This window comes from Bombina bombina, chromosome 3 (assembly GCF_027579735.1).
Source record: "Bombina bombina isolate aBomBom1 chromosome 3, aBomBom1.pri, whole genome shotgun sequence".
NCBI lineage: Eukaryota > Metazoa > Chordata > Amphibia > Anura > Bombinatoridae > Bombina > Bombina bombina.
Genome location: NC_069501.1, coordinates 145,022,213 through 145,043,724, shown reverse-complemented (window position 1 = coordinate 145,043,724; position 21,512 = coordinate 145,022,213).

The following is a 21,512-nucleotide window of genomic DNA, read 5'->3' as shown; positions in this document are numbered from 1 at the left end:
GGACTAAATATACCAAAGAACCCTAAGAATTTATTCCAAGAGAACTATACAGCACTTCAAACTCATGTCTTCTCCCTACTACATGCATGGCATAAACAAGGACACCTTTCCTGGATAGGCCGCATAAACACAATAAAGATGATGATACTCCCTAAATATTTATACATATCCCAGGCTCTACCGATATCATTACCAAGACACTACCTTCGCACACAACAAAAGATGCTAGATTCTTTTAGTTGGGCTTACAAAAAAGAAGAGTATTGCGGAATTCCATGTATTTAAGTAAGGAGGAAGGTGGCCTAAATGTCCCAAACTTAACACAGTACCACAAAGCGACACATTTAACACGAATAGTCTCATGGTCTCATAACCCCACCTCCAAAATATGGATCCAAATGGAAGCAGCCTCCCTCTGCCTAAGCGGAATGCGAGATCTATGTTGGCTTCCTAAATCATCCAGACCCCCTGTAACTAAGGCTAATGAATGTATAAGAACTACATTAACCATTGGGACTCTCTCATTCGGAACTCAAACACTCTCTCTACTCCAATCTCCCCAATGACCCCACTGTTAAACAACACCTTTTTTCTATCCCAACACCAGTTTAAATTTGAACCAGAAGATACTTCCCTAAAAAATATGCCTATATTTTTACCCACAGAAAACTCCCAAATAAGGGATAGAATTTTTTTAAGAGATTCAATAGGTTCTCTTTTCCACTGTTGGTTTCCCTATTTCCAAATTCGACAAGCAATTATGGATAATCCTCATAAAAATGACTGCCTCCGTCCACTTACCCCATTCGAGAAGCTATGCAATACAAAAGACATTCAAAAATCCCATCTCTCACACATAAACTCTTAAGAGCTATACATACAGTCAAACTACCTTCTTACACCCCCGAGTGGGAAACTGAGCTTCGGGTTCAGCTCCCAAAAGATACCTGGCTACAATGTACTTAATTATAAGATTATCTCACGATGGTATCTCACACCTCAAAAATTGAATGAAATATATCCAGGAGCTAACTCAAGCTGCTGGAGGCGATGTGTTGAAGTGGGCACACTTTCCCACATATGGTGGTCCTGTAACAAATTGTCCACTTATTGGGCTCAAATTCAGTGTTGCATCAATCTTATATTGAACACACAGATATCCCTTTCGGCAACTATGATCTTACTAAATCAAATCCCCAAATTGGAATGTGTTTACCGTAGGAAACTCCTTCAGCTAATGCTAACATGTGCCAGACGTATTGTCCCTCGGTATTGGAAACAGGCTCTTCCCCCAACTTATGGTCATTGGGTGACAGAAGTCACACATATACTAGCTCTAGAGAAGAGACATTATTGTTTTGTAGGAAAGAGAGATTTTATATTAGATGTAATTTTCTTATGGGAACAAAGAACACCATGAATCTACAAGGATGACCCTTCTTCACTGCTATACACAATAGGCTCTATAATCATTCAAAGTATATGCTTTTCTCTTTGTAAGGATTAAATGCAAGGGAATTACATTGAATTACATTACATTATATTATATTATACTATAATATATCTCTACATATCTTTATATTTATTACCTTCCCCCTATCCCCCACCGTCACCTGCCTGAACCCCTTTCATATTCCCCCACTGATTTCCCCCTCCCTCTTGCTTTAAGATACGGCAGAGACTCAATGTAGCTGGAAAACATTCACTGATTTATGATGTCTATTTATTTGTCTATGCTAAACCTAAAAAAGACAAGTGCAAGGGAATTATAATGTATTGTATTATACCATGCTATAATGTATCCTTGTATATCCTTATTTTTGCTATATACCTTCCCACTAATCCCTAATGCTACCCGCCCTAACCCTCTCCATATCCTTCCTCAGACCTCCTCTTTCCCTCTCGCCTTCTATGTATCCTTACTTTTGTTATATACCTTTCTACTAATCCTTATTACTACCTGCCCTAACCCTCTCCATATTCTTCCTCAGACCACCTCTCTCCCTCTCGCTCATAACATTTATTTTTACTTTTATTTTTATTTTCCTTCAAAAAAAGGGAAAGAAATGGTCAATAAGATATTATAATGACTTAATGTAACTGAAAAGCATTCACTGATTTTTGTTGTTCATTATTTGTCTATGTTATTTCCCAAAATGTCAATAAAACTTGTTTAAACAAAAAAAAAGAACCTTCATTCGTCGGGAAGTCGTCGGTTGAAGAGGATGACTCCGCATTGGCTCCTTTGAAGATGGCTCCGCTCCACTCCGGATGGATGAAGATTGAAGACGCCGCCTGGATGAACACTTCTACCGGATGGAGGACCTCTTCTTGCCCTGCTTGGATGAAGACTTCTACCGGATCAAGGACCTCCAGTGCGCACCTTGGATGAAGAATTCTGCTCGGCTGGGTAAAGACGACTCAAGGTAGGGAGATTTTCAGGGGGTTAGCAATAGTTTTTTTTAAGTGGGGTTTGAGTCGGTTAGAGTAGGGGTATGTGGGTGGTGGTTTGTAATGTTGGGGGGGTGTTGTATTTTTATTTTCAGGTAAAAGAGTTGAATACTTTGGGGCAATGCCCCGCAAAAAGCCCTTAGGATTTTTTTTACAGGTAATTTTGTACTTATTTTAACTAGGTAGCTATTAAATAGTTATTAACTATTTAATAGCTATTGTACCTAGTTAAAATAAATACAAAGTTGCCTGTAAAATAAATATAAATCCTAAAATAGCTACAATGTAATTATTAGTTATATTGTAGCTATATTAGGGTTTATTTGATAGGTAAGTATTTAGTTTTAAATTGGATTAATTTAGTTAATTTTAGGAATATTATTTCATTTCATTTCAATTATATTTATGTTAGGGGGGTGTTAGGGTTAGGGTTAGAGTTAGGTTTAGAGGTTAATAACTTTATTATAGTAGCGGCGATGGTGCGGGCGGGAGATTAGGGGTTAATAATTGTAGGTAGGTGGCGGCGATGTTAAGGAGGGCAGATTAGGGGTTAATACTATTTATTCTAGTGTTCACGAGGCGGGAGTGCAGCAGTTTAGGGGTTAATACATTTATTATAGTGGCGGCGAGGTCCGGTCGGCAGATTAGGGGTTAATAAGTGTAGTTAGGTAGCGGCGATGTTGGAGGGGCAGATTATGGGTTAATAAATATAATATAGGGGTCGGCCATGTTAGGGGAAGCAGATTAGGGGTTTATACGTATAATATAGGTGGCAACGGTGTCCGGTCGGTAGATTAGGGGTTAAAAAATTTTTATTATAGTGGCGGCGATGTGGGGGGGCCTTGGTTTAGGGGTACATAGGTAGTTTATGGGTGTTAGTGTACTTTGTAGCACAGTAGTTAAGAGCTTTATATTCACGCGTTAGCCCATAAAGCTCTTAACTACTGACTTTGTTTGTCAGTAGGAGTCTTGTCGGTAGAGGGTCTACCGGCCGCTCACTACTCCCAAGACTCCAATTACCGGCGTTAGGCAGATCCCATTGAAAAGATAGGATACGCAATTGGCGTAAGGGTATCTGCGGTAGCCTGGAGTCGCGGTGAGGAAGTGAGCGTTAGACCCTTTCCTGCCTGACTCTAAATACCAGCGGGCGGTAAAAAGCAGTGTTAGGACCCCTTAACGCTGCTTTTGACGGCTAACGCCAAACTCTAAATCTAGGTGATTGTATTATAACACGGCCATATACTGACACACCTTTTGAGATATCCCTTATTTGCACTTTATTTCAGGGATGTGTGTGTGTTTTTTATGCCAACAGAAAATGCCTATCTATGGATATATATGAATAATATATTTTTTGATATCATCTAAAAGAGTGCTGAAGTCCCATTCTTTATATACAAGGATTACTATATCCTTGGTATCTAACTTTTTAATTTAAATAACTTTTTAATTTAAATTAATATAGTCTTCTTGGGTCTGCATAAACTATATAAATATCCATTTATTTTGTAATTTTGTTGAGCTTGTTCATTTAATTTATATTTTTCTTATCCATGCTTCACTTGTCATCTGGCCCTTTGTTGGTCATTCAACAATACTTCACTTGTATTGATAACCTACCTCACTAACATTGTTTATTTCTATGCACGTACATTGTTATTTACCTCATGACAAATATTTGCACACTCTGGGAAATAATTCCTTTAATTGAAAAGTACACTTCAAAGTAATTTCTATGAGTGCTTAGTAACATTTTTAAAACATTGTAGGCTCACATTATAATGTTTGTATGCTACATTACATTTCATGAGACCTTTTCATCAATTTAAAGGAACATGTTAACCAAATGCAGAATCACTTGACATGGCATATTTGTAAAAAGCTGATTAGTATATATCACATAATGTTTTACCTCAACATTTTCTCAGTAGTCACATCACATTATAAAAAGTCTTTAGGCATGCAATCAGGATGCTTGTCCTGGGACTTGTATGGGAGCATGCAGTTAACATGTGATGGCAACGTCACTTTATTTTTCTTCTCAGTTTAATAAAGGTTATTATAAAATCTCACAAGATCACAATAAATCAATGTATAAGCTCACAACTGATGATGCTGATTGGCTGCCTATTTTATTTTCACTGTGCATATGATAGAAAAAAGTAGCTGAAGATAATTGGTCACAGCACACTTACTTTGGTGAGCTGAAGAAATTTTGAGGTAAAATATATTTCCTTTTTTCAAAGAGATGTTCATGTTTTAGGTTCTCATCATCTTTTTACAGTTATGCTGAATCATTGCTTGTGAATAATAGAGGATGGGTCAGAAGCCAGGGACTACAAAAATAGCTATACATATTAAAGTTATATTCAATACAATGGTTTTGAAAGTGGCTGAGGAGTTTTATAATCTAATATGATCAGCTATGGTCTAGGTCAGTGTTATCTCTGGCTGTGGGTCACTTAAAAATTTTCAGGGGTTACTGCAAAACACATGGATATAGTATACACAGTGATCCATTTGTACTGCTGGAGTTTATTAAATTGTTTAAAAATTGATAATTTACCTTTATATTTGAAATATATTTTGCATTTGAAATAGCTGATTTTGCATATGGTATCCTTACCTATACTGAAAGTTTCTATACTTAAATATAGGCTATAGAAAAGTGGTGTAAACACAGCCAGCAAAATAAATTACAGTGGGATGCAGGATAAATAAGATATACAATGCAAATGTCCAATAGTTCTCTCTAAAGGCTCTATTTATCAAGCTGTGATAGCAGCTTTGGAGCCCAAGTGTTCTAGGTTGACATGGGTGAGCCTGAAATGCTAGTTAAGTAGCAGAGGTCTTAAGACTGCTGCTAATTAACCTCTCAGCCAATTAAAGTGTGATGGATTTCAATAATTACAATCACTCCCTTTAGGATGATTAACAGCCCCCTCTTGCACATGATTGGCAGGGCGAGATCAGGGGGAGGCATTGCCCAAGCATGGCAGCAAATGATGATGAATGGAGCCTTAAGTACTGGGTTTTGATATACATAAGATAAGGAAGCATGTGTGTGTGAAGAAAGTGATAACATAAGTTGATTTGATTTTCCTGGAAGTACAACCCATATTGATGGGTTGGGGTGTCAAAGAACAAAAACAGCTATTTCATCTACAAAAATAATCATAAATGAACATATTCTTATAAATTTTATACTCTGCTGCTGGTATAACAAGTCATTGGAAACACATTAAAAGAAAAATAATTTTACAGTGTACTGTCCCTTTTTATGCACACTTAGGGCTAGATTAAAAGTGTTGCTATTACAGTTGAAGTGGAAAGGGGTTTATCATAGTTTTTTGCACACATCTGAAGTAGGGTGTATTACAGGCTGAAAGTAAACACATTTGCTTGAGCACAATTAAATTTAGAGGGCATCAAGATATCACAACTTTGAATCTCTGGTAAAATGTTCTTAGAGACAAAAAAGTGGAAAAAAAACTTCAAAAATATGGTTAAAAGTAAAGTTACACTCAAAACACATATCACATATCAAAACTGTCTAATAAAAATGATTTAAAAAAAAATAATGCATTGAAGAGTTATAAGGTCAGCCTATTATGTTATATCAGTAATGTGTGACTTTATTCATACTCTTCAAAGCTTAAAATTTTATTAGAGACGGTTGGTTACATATCTGAGACATACGTTAGGCTTTCCTTGGCTTCTTCTTATCAATGAAGGGAGGATGTTACTACTCGCCACTATCACTTATTAATATTTCTTATATGACTTAACTTAACTAAGAAGCTAAGTAAGCTTCAGAAACTTATAGTTAGTTATCCATATCTTGTCTGGGTCACTGGAATTGGGTATTCTATTGGTCTCCCCCTACCTATTTAAGTTCTTTGTTGCTTAATTATTATTGTATAGTAAGCTCACAATAATAGTAGACCATATGCTATTTTGTACGCTATACCTATGCATATTTACTATATCTATTCCATTTACATGTGAGGTTATCAGTATCTAGCTACTAACACATAGAGTACCTTGTTCAAATGTTATAAAACCACCTAATAATTGTTTTATTATTATCGTAGAAACCCTACCTACTGAGATCATAAGATGAAGCAATATCTAGATTCAGAGATAAGTAAAATATATATAAAAAGCGCTAGGACTTAAAACACTTGAGCCTCTCTCTATTAACCCCCTCCTGGTTAAAAAGTATATAAGATAAAAAAGTGTAAAATGAGAGAGGCGCTAATAAAAGCTATAAGTGTTAAAACTAAGGAGATAAGTATATATAGTTAAAATATGTAAAATATAATTAATCACTATGACCTAGATTTAGAGTTGGGCGGTAGCCGTCAAAACCAGCATTAGAGGCTCCTAACGCTGGTTTTTACCGCCCTCTGGTATTTGGAGTCAGTCATTAAAGGGTCTAACGCTCACTTTCCAGCCGCGACTTTTCCATACCGCAGATCCCCTTACATCATATGCGTATCCTATCTTTTCAATGGGATCTTTCTAACTCCGGTATTTAGAGTCATGGCTGAAGTGAGCGTTAGAAATCTAACGACAAAACTCCAGCCACAGAAAAAAGTCAGTAGTTAAGAGCTTTCTGGGCTAACGCCGGTTTATAAAGCTCTTAACTACTGTGCTCTAAATTACACTAACACCCATAAACTACCTGTGTACCCCTAAACCGAGGTCCCCCCACATCGCCGCCACTCAATTAAATTTTTTTAATCCCTAATCTGCCGACCGCCATCTACGTTATACTTATGTACCCCTAATCTGCTGCCCCTAACACCGCCGACCCCTATATTATATTTATTAACCCCTAACCAGCCCCCCACAACGTCGCCGCCAGCTACCTACAAAAATTAACCCCTAATCTGCCGACCGCAAAGTGCCGCTACTTACGTTATCCTTATGTACCCCTAATCTGCTGTCCCTAACACCGCCGACCCCTATATTATATTTATTAGCCCCTAATCTGCCCCCCTCAACGTCGCCTCCACTGCCTACTCTTATTTACCCCTAATCTGCAGAGCGGATCTCACCGCTACTATAATAAAGTTATTAACCCCTAATCCGCCTCACTCCCGCCTCAATAACCCTATAATAAATAGTATTAACCCCTAATCTGCCCTCCCTAACATCGCCGACACCTAAATTCAATTATTAATCCCTAATCTGCCGACTGGAGCTCACCGCTATTCTAATAATGTATTAACCCCTAAAGCTAAGTCTAACCCTAACATTAACACCCCCCTAAGTTAAATATAATTTAAATCTAACGAAATAAATTAACTCTTATTAAATAAATTATTCCTATTTAAAGCTAAATACTTACCTGTAAAATAAATCCTAATATAGCTACAATATAAATTATAATTACAGGGAGTGCAGAATTATTAGGCAAATGAGTATTTTGACCACATCATCCTCTTTATGCATGTTGTCTTACTCCAAGCTGTATAGGCTCTAAAGCCTACGACCAATTAAGCATATTAGGTGATGTGCATCTCTGTAATGAGAAGGGGTGTGGTCTAATGACATCAACACCCTATATCAGGTGTGCATAATTATTAGGCAACTTCCTTTCCTTTGGCAAAATGGGTCAAAAGAAGGACTTGACAGGCTCAGAAAAGTAAAAAATAGTGAGATATCTTGCAGAGGGATGCAGCACTCTTAAAATTGCAAAGCTTCTGAAGCGTGATCATCAAACAATCAAGCGTTTCATTCAAAATAGTCAACAGGGTCGCAAGAAGCGTGTGGAAAAACGAAGGCGCAAAATAACTGCCCATGAACTGAGAAAAGTCAAGCGTGCAGCTGCCAAGATGCCACTTGCCACCAGTTTGGCCATATTTCAGAGCTGCAACATCACTGGAGTGCCCAAAAGCACAAGGTGTGCAATACTCAGAGACATGGCCAAGGTAAGAAAGGCTGAAAGACGACCACCACTGAACAAGACACACAAGCTGAAACGTCAAGACTGGGCCAAGAAATATCTCAAGACTGATTTTTCTAAGGTTTTATGGACTGATAAAATGAGAGTGAGTCTTGATGGGCCAGATGGATGGGCCCGTGGCTGGATTGGTAAAGGGCAGAGAGCTCCAGTCCGACTCAGACGCCAGCAAGGTGGAGGTGGAGTACTGGTTTGGGCTGGTATCATCAAAGATGAGCTTGTGGGGCCTTTTCGGGTTGAGGATGGAGTCAAGCTCAACTCCCAGTCCTACTGCCAGTTTCTGGAAGACACCTTCTTCAAGCAGTGGTACAGGAAGAAGTCTGCATCCTTCAAGAAAAACATGATTTTCATGCAGGACAATGCCCCATCACACGCGTCCAAGTACTCCACAGCGTGGCTGGCAAGAAAGGGTATAAAAGAAGAAAATCTAATGACATGGCCTCCTTGTTCACCTGATCTGAACCCCATTGAGAACCTGTGGTCCATCATCAAATGTGAGATTTACAAGGAGGGAAAACAGTACACCTCTCTGAACAGTGTCTGGGAGGCTGTGGTTGCTGCTGCACGCAATGTTGATGGTGAACAGATCAAAACACTGACAGAATCCATGGATGGCAGGCTTTTGAGTGTCCTTGCAAAGAAAGGTGGCTATATTGGTCAATGATTTGTTTTTGTTTTGTTTTTGAATGTCAGAAATGTATATTTGTGAATGTTGAGATGTTATATTGGTTTCACTGGTAAAAATAAATAATTGAAATGGGTATATATTTGTTTTTTGTTAAGTTGCCTAATAATTATGCACAGTAATAGTCACCTGCACACACAGATATCCCCCTAAAATAGCTATAACTAAAAACAAACTAAAAACTACTTCCAAAACTATTCAGCTTTGATATTAATGAGTTTTTTGGGTTCATTGAGAACATGGTTGTTGTTCAATAATAAAATTAATCCTCATAAATACAACATGCCTAATAATTCCGCACTCCCTGTATATTGTACCTATTTTAGGATTTATATTTATTTTACAGGCAACTTTGTATTTATTTTAACCAGGTACAATAGCTATTAAAGAGTTAAGAACTATTTAATAGCTAAAATAGTTAAAATAATGACAAAATTACCTGTAAAATAAATCCTAACCTAAGTTACAATTAAACCTAACACTACACTATCAATAAATTAATTAAATAAAATACCTACAATTACCTACAATTAAACCTAACACTACACTATCAATACATTAATTAAATACAATATCTATAAATAAATACAATGAAATAATCTAACTAAAGTACAAAAAAATAAAAAAGAACTAAGTTACAAAAAATAAAAAAATATTTACAAACATCAGAAAAATATTACAACAATTTTAAACTAATTACACCTACTCTAAGCCCCCTAATAAAATAACAAAGACCCCCAAAATAAAAAAAATGCCCTACCCTATTCTAAATTACAAAAGTTCAAAGCTCTTTTACCTTACCAGCCCTGAACAGGGCCCTTTGCGGGAAATGCCCCAAAAAATTCAGCTCTTTTGCCTGTAAAAAAAACACATACAATACCCCCCCAACATTACAACCCACCACCCACATACCCCTAATCTAACCCAAACCCCCCTTAAATAAACCTAACACTAAGCCCCTGAAGATCTTCCTACCTTATCTTCACCATACCAGGTTCACCGATCAATCCAGAAGAGCTTCTCCGATGTCTTGATCCAAGCCCAAGCGGGGGCTGAAGATGTCCATGATGCAGCTGAAGTCTTCATCCAAGCGGGAGCTGAAGAGGTCCATGATCCGGCTGAAGTCTTCATCCAAGCGGGAGCTGAAGAGGTCCATGATCTGGCTGAAGTCTTCTATCAACGGCATCTTCAATCTTCTTTCTTCCGGATCCATGTTCATCCCGCCGACTTGGAAGATCCATCTTCACCGATGACTTCCCGACGAATGACGGTTCCTTTAAGGGACGTCATCCAAGATGGCGTCCCTCGAATTCCGATTGGCTGATAGGATTCTATAAGCCAATCGGAATTAAGGTAGAAAAATTCTGATTGGCTGATGGAATCAGCCAATCAGAATCAAGTTCAATCCGATTGGCTGATCCGATCAGCCAATCAGATTGAGCTTGCATTCTATTGGCTGATTGAAACAGCCAATAGAATGCGAGCTCAATCTGATTGGCTGATTCCATCAGCCAATCAGAATTTTCGTACCTTAATTCCGAATTCGGAATTCAAGGGACGCCATCTTGGATGACATCCCTTAAAGGAACCGTCATTCGTCGGGAAGTTGTCGGTGAAGATGGATGTTCCGCGTCGGCGGGATGAACATGGATCCGGAAGAAAAAAGATTGAAGATGCCGTTGATAGAAGACTTCAGCCGGATCATGGACCTCTTCAGCTCCCGCTTGGATGAAGACTTCAGCCGGATCATGGACATCTTCAGCCCCCCGCTTGGGCTTGGATCAAGACATCGGAGGAGCTCTTCTGGATCGTTCGGTGAACCTGGTATGGTGAAGATATGGTAGGAAGATCTTCAGGGCTTAGTGTTAGGTTTATTTAAGGGGGGTTTGGGTTAGATTAGGGGTATGTGGGTGGTGGGTTGTAATGTTGGGGGGGGTATTGTATGTGTTTTTTTTACAGGCAAAAGAGCTGAATTCTTTGGGGCATGTCCGGCAAAGGGCCATGTTCAGGGCTGGTAAGGTAAAAGAGCTTTGAACTTTTGTAATTTAGAATAGGGTAGGGCATTTTTTTATTATGGGGGGCTTTGTTATTTTATTAGGGGGATTAGAGTAGGTGTAATTAGTTTAACATTGTTGTAATATTTTTCTGATGTTTGTAAATATTTTTTTATTTTTTGTAACTTAGTTCATTTTTATTTTTTGTACTTTAGTTAGTTTATTTCATTGTATTTATTTGTAGATATTGTATTTAATTAATGTATTGCTAGTGTAGTGTTAGGTTTAATTGTAGGTAATTGTAGGTATTTTATTTAATTAATTTATTGATAGTGTAGTGTTAGGTTTAATTGTAACTTAGGTTAGGATTTATTTTACAGGTAATTTTGTAATTATTTTAACTATTTTAGCTATTAAATAGTTCTTAACTATTTAATAGCTATTGTACCTGGTTAAAATAAATACAAAGTTACCTGTAAAATAAATATAAATCCAAAAATAGCTATAATATAATTGTAATTTATATTGTAGCTATATTAGGATTTATTTTACAGTTAAGTATTTAGCTTTAAATAGGATTAATTTATTTAATAAGAGTTAATTTATTTCGTTAGATTTAAATTATATTTAACTTAGGGGGGTGTTAGTGTTAGGGTTAGACTTAGCTTTAGGGGTTAATACATTTATTAGAATAGCGGTGAGCTCCAGTAGGCAGATTAGGGGTTAATGTTTGAAGTTTAGTGTCGGCGATGTTAGGGAGGGCAGATTAGGGGTTAATACTATTTATTATAGGGTTATTGAGGCGGGAGTGAGGCGGATTAGGGGTTAATAACTTTATTATAATAGCGGTGCGGTCCGCTCGGCAGATTAGGGGTTAATAAGTGTAGGCAGGTGGAGGTGACGTTGTGGGGGGCAGATTAGGGGTTAATAAATATAATATAGGGGTCGGCGGTGTTAGGGGCAGCAGATTAGGGGTACATAGGGATAATGTAAGTAGCGGCGGTTTACGGAGCGGCAGATTAGAGGTTAAAAAAAATATGCAGGTTTCAGCGATAGCGGGGGCGGCAGAATAGGGGTTAATAAGTGTAAGGTCAGGGGTGTTTAGACTCGGGGTACATGTTAGAGTGTTAGGTGCAGACGTAGGAAGTGTTTCCCCATAGAAACAATGGGGCTGCGTTATGAGCTGAACGCGGCTTTTTTGCAGGTGTTAGTTTTTTTTTCAGCTCAAACAGCCCCATTGTTTTCTATGGGGGAATCGTGCACGAGCACGTTTTTTAAGCTGGCCGCGTCCGTAAGCACCACTGGTATCGAGAGTTGAAGTTGCGGTAAATATGCTCTACGCTCCTTTTTTGGAGCCTAACGCAGCCATTCTGTGAACTCTCAATACCAGCGGTATTTAAAAGGTGCGGCCAGAAAAAAGCACGCGTAGCTAACGCACCCCTTTGGCCGCAGAACTCTATATCTAGGCGTTAAGATTGCTAGAGATTATATTTCTATGTCAATGAAAAACAGTATAATAAATGTTTTTACAATATGCACACTCTTCTATATAATCAATTAAATTAATCAGATATTTATCAAAAGAGAAATAATATGATAGGGGAATAAAATGCAATATCTAACTAAAGTTATTCTTTAAAGTCCTAATATAAACCTAATAAAAATAATGGGGGTACAACTAAGATCCCACTAAATATGGTTATCAAATAGAGGTACTTCACAGTCTAAAGAGATAAAGTTTCCAGAATATTTGATTACAGATAATAATGATATTACTTACGCAAAAAATAATGAATAAATGTATTTATAAAATCCAACAATAGATACAATACACATAAAAATAAATACAATTTACATAAAAAATCCTAAAATGAATTAATAACGTTTTAAGAGAGCCCAAATTGATCACTATATGTAAATAACCTTTAAAAAAACTGGATAGGAGTTCCAAAATAGTTTTGTGGAATAACGTCTATGTAGAAAACAAACAGCGATCTAACTGCTTCGCTAATAGAACAACCTTGGCGGCAATGTTACTTTTCAAACAGTCACATTGGGGGATAGCTCCTTTTCTTGTTTTTATCGTTAGTATGATAACGGTGACTAGCCACTATATTAATTGAGGATAGTCCGTATAAGAAATGATTTTCAAATATCCTTTATGGTACAAGAGGATAGTGTGGCCACTTGAACCTTTTGGAGAAAGTCTATAATTAACCCGCTTTGCAGGTGTTCTTACCTCCTTGTAGTAGGTTTAGATGGCTCACGATCTTAGAAATTCTGGTGATGGTAATCAATGTGATCCAGTTTTTTTCAACTTGCGCAAGTTTACCTTTTACCGGTGATTTCTTCTCCTGCTCTCCTGTACTCCAATGTACGCAGGTAACGATCGGCTTGGGACCCGTTGTTATTAAATGTGTTTAATAAGTGTAATATTCGAATTTGAATGCTACATTCGAATGTCACATTCGAATTTGAAATAGTATTTCTAGTCTAATACTGTGTTTTAAATGTAATATTCGAATTCGAATGTGACATTCGAATTCGAATGTCACATTCGAAATAGTATTTCTAGTCTAATACTATCGGCTAGATTACGAGTTTTGTTGGTAAAGACTTGCGTTGCTAACAAACCTTTTTTTTCCAGCGCTCACTTTAAACAACCCTGGTATTACAAGTTTTCTGAATGGCTGCGTTAGCCTCAGAAAAGTGAGTGTTGAGCAAATTTAGCTCCACATCTCATTGTAATACCAGAGTTGCTTACGGTAGCAATAAGCTGGCTAAAACGTGCTTGTGCACGATTTCCACCTGCAAAAAAGCAGCGTCCAGCTTCTAACGCAGCCCCATTGTTTCCTATGGGGAAAGAAAAAATATGTCTACATCTAACACCCTAACATGAACCCCGAGTCTAAACACCCCTAATCTTACACTTATTAACCCCTAATCCGCCGCCCCCGACATCGTCGCCACCTGCATTATACCATTAACCCCTAATCTGCCGCTCCGTACACCGCCACCAGCTACATTATAGTTATAAACCCCTAATCTGCTGCCCCCAACATCGCTGGCACCTACATTATAGTTATTAACCCCTAATCTGCCGCCCCCAACATCGGCGCAACCTAACTACACTTATTAACCCCTAATAAATCTGCCGACCGAACATCGCCGCCACTTTAATAAATGTATTAACCTCTAAACCGCCGCACTCCCGCCTCGCAAACACTAGTTCATTTTTATTAACCCCTAATCTGCCTGCCCTAACATCGCCGACACCTACTAACATTTATTAACCCCTAATCTGTGACCACCAACGTCGCCGCTACTATAATAACGTTAATAACCCCTAAACCTAAGTCTAAGTCTAACCCTAACACCCCCCTAATTTAAATATAATTTAAATAGATCTAAATAAAATAACTACAATTAAATAAATTATTCCTATTTAAAACTAAATACTTACCTGTAAAATAAACTATGATAGCTACAATATAACTAATAGTTATATTGTAGCTATCTTATGATTTATTTTTATTTTAACTAGGTACAATAGTTATTAAATAGTTATTAACTATTTAATAACTGCCTAGTTACAATAAGTACAAATTTACCTGTAAAATAAATCCTAACCTAAGTTACAATTACACCTAACACTACACTATCATTAAATAAATTACCTAAACTACCTACAATTAATTACAATTAAATTCAATAAACTAAATTACGGAAAAAACCCCCACTATATTACAAAAAAAAACAACTAAATTACAGAAAATAAAAAAATTACAAGAAGTTTATTTAAACTAATTACACCTAATCTAAGCCCCAAAATAATAAAATGCCCTACCCTAACCCTATACTAAATTACAAATAGCCCTTAAAAGGGCCTTTTGCGGGGCATTGACCCAAAGTAATCAGCTCTTTTACCTGTAAAAAAAGAATACAATACCCCCCAACATTATAACCCACCACCCACACATACCCACTCTAAAACCAACCCAATACCCCCTTAAAAAATCCTACCCCATTGAAGATCACCCTACCTTGAGCAGTCTTCACCCAGCCGGGCACCAGTGGTCATCCAATCCGTCCAGAAGTCTTCATCCGATGGGCCAGAAGAGGACATCCAGACCGGCAGAAGTCTTCATCCTCTCCGGGCAGAAGAGGACATCCGGACAGGGAGAAGGCTTCACCCAAGCGGAATCTTCTATCTTCATCCATCCGACGAGGAACGGCTCCATCTTGAAGACCTCCGGCGCGGAACATCCTTCTAGGCCGACGGCTAAAGACATATGACAGTTCCTTTAAATGACGTCATCCAAGATGGCGTCCCTCAAATTCCGATTGGCTGATAGGATTCTATCAGCCAAATGGTATTAAGGTAGGAAAAATCTGATTGGTTGATGCTATCAGTCAATCGGATTGAAGTTCAATCCGATTGGCTGATTGGATCAGCCAATAGAATTGACCTTGCATACTATTGGCTGATCCAATCAGCCAATCGGATTGAACTTCAATCCAATTGGCTGATAGCATCAACCCCTAATCTGCTGCTGTTAGGGGCAGCAGATTAGGGGTTCATAGGTATAATGTAGGTGGCGGCGATGTCCGGTCGGCAGATTAGGGGTTAAAAATATTTATTATAGTGTTTGCGATGTGGGGGGGGGGCTCGGTTTAGGGGTTAATAGGTAGTTTATGGGTGTTAGTGTACTTGTTAGCACTTTAGTTAAAAGTTTTATGTTCCGGCGTTAGCCCATAAAACTCTTAACTACTGACTTTTAAATGCGGTAGAAGTCTTGCCAGGAGAGGGTCTACAGCTTACTTCTTCCAAGACTTGTAATACCGGCGTTAGGCAATTCACATAGAAAAAATAGGATACGCAATTGACGTAAGGGGATTTGCGGTATGGAAAAGTTGCGGAAGAAAAGTGAGCGGTACACCTGTACCTGCAATACCAGCGGGCATTAAAAAGCAGCGTTAGGACCCCTTAACGCTGCTTTTTAAGGCTAATGCAAAACTCGTAATCTAGGCGTATGTTTTTTAAATGTAATATTCGAATTCCAATGTGACATTCAAATTCGAAATAGTATTTCTAGTTTACAACTGTGGTTAATATATGTGATATTCGATTAAAATGTGACATTCGATTCGAATGTGATATTCGATTTGAATGTGACATTCAAATTCAAAATAGTATTTCTAGTCTACAATTGTGTTTATAAATGTAATATTTAAATGCGAATGTGATATTCGATATAAATGTGATATTCGATTCAAATGTGACATTCAAATTTGAAATAGTGTTTCTAGTCTACAATTGTGTTTTATTAATGTAATATTCGTATTCAAAAGTGACATTTGAATTCGAATGTGACATTCGAAAACTGTAAATAACATTTGAAAATTTAATTTTTAAGAATATTCGTTCTTATCAACATTCTAGTATGTAAATCAAATATCTACAATAACATTTGTTCTAACATTCAAATTAGAATATAAACACATTCGCCCATCCCTACTTACTCATTGGTTTTGCAAATGATAGTCATTTTACTATGTGCCTAAATGTTATAGATTGAAAATTCCTTGTACATTTATTTTCTTTGTGAATGACTGCAAAGTTTTTTTTGTAATTTATAAAAGCCTCAATATAAAAGAGTTCTAAGGGTTCAAAGATATGAGGTCTCAGTTGTTAGGGGAAAAAAAAGACTGCAAAGGGCTTTAACCTAGCGATACATACATATACATGTCTAAATATGTAATGACAGTATATATGTATTTACAGACATATATACACATAAATAAACATATATAGACTTACATATAAGTGCATTGGAGCCCTTTGCCGTGAAGTAGCTGAAAACATGAAAAGCCCTATTTATGCAACACTTGTATTTAACCCTTTTATGACAGGGTCATAATGTCTACATCGCAAGATTTTAATTATAGTATCGGGTCAGGGGGCGTCCCTATGACGCTAGGCAAGCCCTCCATACCGCAAACACATCCAGGAAGCGCATTTGCCTTCAGGACAGTCAAACGGCTATGACCTTGTACAGTATTCCGTCCTAACGGTGCTAAAGCCCAGTGCAGTTTGGACGTAATAGAACGCCATAACGGTGCTAAAAGGTTAATAAAGTGTTTGGCAATGTATCTTCTGTAAATAGCTCACATTCCAATGTTCTTCACATAATTGAATATGTTATTAGTATTTTTAAATATATAGATATTTCTATATATCTGTATATATCCTTAACTTATAAAGTCCATTCCCAGCATTGAACCCAGGTCTCCATAGTTCCTGTCTGCTGTTGATTGTTAGCTACTGTTTTGGCCTCTAAGCCAGCAGAGGAATCTGTTGCTCCTGAGGATTCTTGGAGTCCTGATGTCTGAAGCTGCTTGCTCTCCTGCTCCACCTGCTTGCCAGCTGCAGGTAATTACAGCAATATGCCTGCTATTTAAAGGGACAGTCTAGGCCAAAATAAACTTTCATGATTCAGATAGCGCATGTAATTTTAAACAATTTTCCAATTTACTTTTATCACCAATTTTGCTTTGTTTTCTTGGTATTCTTAGTTGAAAGCTTAACCTAGGAGGTTCATATGCTAATTTCTTAGACCTTGAAGGCCACCTCTTTTCAGAATGCATTTTAACAGTTTTTCACCACTAGAGGGTGTTAGTTCACAAATTTCATATAACACTGTGCTCGTGCACGTGAAGTTATCTGGGAGCAGGCACTGATTGGCTAAACTGAAAGTCTGTCAAAAGAACTTAAATAAAGGGGCAGTTTGCAGAGGCTTAGATACAAGATAATCACAGAGGTTAAAAGTATATTATTATAACTGTGTTGGTTATGCAAAACTGGGGAATGGGTAATAAAGGGATTATCTATATTTTAAAACAATAAAAATTCTGGTGTAGACTGTCCCTTTAATGCAGACTATCAGTTCAATCTTGGCTCTTGCATTGTGAAGCTAACTCCTGTGTTGGTGCATCTGATCCATCATTACCTGCTTCAACCTTCCAGTTTTTTTACCTCCGCTTGTGATGTGACTAATCTCCCGGATTCTCCTTTGGTCTGTTTACCTATCCGGATTCTCCAAAGTTAATAACAAGTACAAGTGTATTATGTAACTGTTTGTAATATACTCGTTCTTGCAGTAGCTGTATCCTACTGGCCAGTTGCAGAGTTACCTGTCTACTGCATATCTAAATATTCTGTCTGCCATTGCAGAGTTACCTATCTACTGTATATCTACGTATCCTGCCTGCCATTGCAGGGTTAACTCTCTTCTGCATATCTCTGTGTCCTGCCTACCATTGAAGAGTTACCTGTCTGTTGCATATCCAAATTTCCTGCCTGTTATTGCAAAGTTACCTGTCTTCAGCATAACTACATATTCTACCTACTATTAAGGAGTTACCTGTCTACAGCATATCTATGTATCCTGTCTGCTAAAACACAGAGTTACCTGACTACAGCATAAAAACGTATCCAGTCTGCTTTTTTACATCTTCCTGTCTACAGCATATATACTTGTCTTGCCTGCTATTTTTGTGTCTACAACCTGCCTGTACTGTGCCTATTTCATTCCTGTCAAATTTTCCTGCCACTCTGTTCTAGTTTAATAAACATCCTGCGAATTTTAAACGTATCCTGATTGTTTTGGGTCTATCTCTTTTTTGTGTACTACTATGCATAAAGGCATAAATCACAGAAGCCTGAACCTGGTACCTCAGTCAGTGCAACAGCTCCCTACTCATAGGAATATAATTTTATATTTATATATATATATATATATATATATATATATATATAGGTATAGATATATATGTTACCAAAAACATCATATATATATATATATATATATATATATATGTAGAAATATGTATTTATAAATAAATAGGTCAGGTCAGATCAGGTATGCGTGCGAGTAAGAATATTAGGGGGGGGGTTCCCACTTGTCACGCTCTATTGAAGTCTATGGGGAATACGTTCTCACAATACATTAACCTTCTCACAATATTGAGGCCGAATTATCAAATGTCTACCCGACACACAATGCAAAATCCTCTATCTAGAAGAGTTAACGATAAATATTGCTCCACTCATAATCTACCCTGAATGTGCCGTGTGTGAGAAAAAAAAAAGTAGGCCGGCCTTCTCAGGTTAATAATTACTTCTATTACATCAAGTTATCAAAAGAGTAATATTGCTGATGATGGCTGATTGTTGAATTTTGTAGACAGCATTTATGTAGACATCGCCGGGCACGGCGATGGGGTCAAATATGGCCCCATCGTATGCCAACATCTACATATCTGACTTTGAAAAGACATTCCTTTGGAATAAGGATATAACATCTATAATATTCTATGTAAGATACATAGATGATGTCTTTTTAATTTGGAGGGGAGGACAACACACATTACTGGAATGGTTTGAATACATGAACAGCACAGACACACCGGTGAGGTTCAAAATAACACACAGTGAAACTGAAATACATTTTTTTGGACCTTAACGTGTACATACAAAATGGCACACTAGGTACCACACTTTACTACAAACCCACCGATAGGAACTCCATTCTATGTGCAAATAGCTGCCACCCACCAGCTCTACTCAAAGGAATTATTAAATCACAAATGATGCGAGTAATACGCAACAATACAAGTAAAGCCACAGGGGTCTCCCAACTTCAGTATATGAGGGACAAATTCATACAACGGGGGTACAAGAGGAATATAATAGAAACAATTCTACAAGAAGTACTACCACACACACAGGAGACCCTTATATATAAGGAAAATATAAAAGAACCATCCAACAGGCTCATAATGGCTACTACATTTTCACCCAACACCACTGAGGCTGGTAATATCCTGAGAAAACACTGGCCAGTGGTACAATCGGACCCTAAACTAAGATTTGCTCATAATCTTACACCCATTATTGCATACCGGAGGGGCACGAATCTAAGAGATCTGCTGGTAAAAACAGACCCCAAAAGATGTTATCTGAATAAAGAAAAGGTTAACATCAAAGGCTCATACAGATGCTTAGGCTGCACCACATGTAATGGCCTAATAGCTACCAAGACCTTTCACCATCCGCACACCAACCAAGTGTATCACATCAAGCATTCCTTATCGTGCAACACAACACATGTAATTTATCTACTCTTTTGCCCATGTGCCCGATTTTACATTGGAAAGACCAGTGGAACATTACGTGAAAGAATGGCCAACCATAGGCGGGCGATACGTGTGGCACTTGACACAGGAGAGTCTGACCAACCTGTAGCCAGACACTGCACACAAAAACAACATCAAGTATCCAGCATTAGATACATTCTAATTGACCATATCCCCCAGCTGGAGAGAGGAGGGGACCGCAATAAAGCCCTGCTCAGAAGAGAGGCAGAATGGATGTATAGATTGGGAACAATACATCCAGGGGGGCTCAACTCGGCACCAGACTTTAAGGCACTGATATAGGTAGGAGACACAAACAAAGGTACGCCATTAAGATATTGTGCACCGTATCAAGGATGGATGAGGACACAGACCCCAAGGGGGGTAGTGCCCCAATCACAATCCTATGATCAGAGTAAGGGGGGACACAAGAGTGACTTCCACTACTCTTGGGATAAGACACATATCAGGCAAGTTACCATCATATAACCACTCCCAAAACCTACATAGACAGTAGCCAATTGGAATAAAAAGAAACTACAAACAAGGATACCATCTAAATCCAGAAAAGACGGAACAAAGTAACAAATAATCATAGGAATGGAAACCAAAGAAATATAGATCTGATACACAGAACTTTAGAAGAAGAGCGAATCCTTAGAGGGATGAATTCAAGAGAGCCCATACAAGAGCAAACCTTAGAAAAATACACATGAAATACTAAAATATAAGAGAAGGTGATAAATAACCAGCACTAAGATGATATTTTTAACATATATGATATACAGATAGCAATATTTGATTGTGTAATTATATGCTAAGAGCATGTATGTAAATAATTCATGTTATGTTCAAGTTATTTTAGTTGTTTATCTCTGGGCAGACATGATCAATGGTCAGAATAGGCCAATCAAGAGTAACTTGGGATACCCACGTAACTGGGAGCAAGAGACAAATATGTAAATAGTGGGGAGAACGATAATGTAAATAATATGTAGTGTGGTGAACGATTAAGATAGGGGTCTATAACAGATAATAGACACAATAAAGAAGCACATAGTATGCCTCAAAAATAATAAAAAAATAACGCAGAGCAGACAGTGTAAGGTACATAGAATGCTCACAGAAAGCGTTACAGGGTAACCAAGGCAACCCAGATAAACAAATGGTCCAAGAAAAAAGGCAGGATTATGTGCTCACACAGAAGACCATA